Source organism: Gossypium hirsutum, chromosome A07 (genome assembly GCF_007990345.1).
Source record: "Gossypium hirsutum isolate 1008001.06 chromosome A07, Gossypium_hirsutum_v2.1, whole genome shotgun sequence".
Classification (NCBI taxonomy): Eukaryota; Viridiplantae; Streptophyta; class Magnoliopsida; order Malvales; family Malvaceae; genus Gossypium; species Gossypium hirsutum.
Window position 1 is genome coordinate 48,447,281 of NC_053430.1, and position 1,106 is coordinate 48,448,386.

General features: G+C 37.3%; 1 non-coding gene across 1 annotated transcript; it reads right to left on the reverse strand.

Annotated features, from left to right (window-relative positions):
- Positions 1 to 411: 411 nt before the first annotated feature.
- On the reverse strand, positions 412 to 518 carry LOC121204080 (small nucleolar RNA R71). Its single transcript, XR_005899008.1, has one exon. It is a non-coding gene; the product is annotated as a small nucleolar RNA R71 (small nucleolar RNA).
- Between the last annotated feature and the right edge of the window lie 588 nt (positions 519 to 1,106).

Consider the following 1,106-nt stretch of genomic DNA (forward strand, 5'->3'; position numbering starts at 1 on the left):
ACCTCCTGTGATTGCTGTTGATCCAGTAAATCAGAATCCTACTCCACACACTATGTATGATTATGCTAAACCTACTTTAACAGGAATTGAGTCAAGTGTAGTTAGGCCTGCTATTGCTGCAAATAATTTTGAACTGAAACCTAACACGATTCAAATGATTCAATAGTTTGTTCAGTTTGATGGTTTGCAGGATGAGGACCCAAACACTCATTTGGCAAATTTTCTAGAATTCTACGATACTTTTAAAATCAATGACATTTTAATGATGACATTCGCCTTCGGTTATTTCCCTTTTCATTGAGGAACAAAGCTAAACAGTGATTGAACTCGTTGCCACGAGGGTCAATCACTACTTGGGAACAAATAACCGAAAAATTTTTACTTAAATATTTTTCGCCGGCTAAAACAACTAAGTGGAGGAATGATATCTCTTCTTTTGTGCAGATGGATCTAGAAACTCTCTATGATGCATAGGAGAGATACAAGGGTCTATTGAGAAGGTTCCCTCACCATGGGTTACCACTTTAGCTACAGGTTCAAACTTTTCACAATGGCCTGAATCGTTCGACTAGACAGATGATTGACGTAACTGCTAGCGGGACTATCAATAATAAGACACCTGAGGAGGCTTATGAATTTATAAAAGAGATGTCACTGAATAATTATCAGTTGCAACTCATGAGGATAAAGCCAATGAAAGCAGACGGTGCTTTTAACATCGATTCGGTCACCATGCTCTCTAATCAGATAGAAATTTTGAATAGAAAAATTGATGGTTAACTTGGTTCTTCACAGGTTCACCCAGTAATGCAATGAAATGCAAGTGGAGAAGGAATGAGCAATTTAGAATACCCACTTTATGGCCACAACATGGAAAACAAGAAAATAAATTATATGGGTAATAATCCTCGACCTCAACATAATCCTTATAATAACACTTACAATGCAAGATGGAGGAACCACTCAAATTTTTCAGGGGGAGGCCAAGGGAATCAGTGACCACCACCCGCTCCGAAGAGAAAAAGTCGAACCTTGAAAAGATAATGTCAAAATTTATTTTAGTAGTGGAAACCCATTTTTAAAACACTAAAACTGCACTTAAAAAT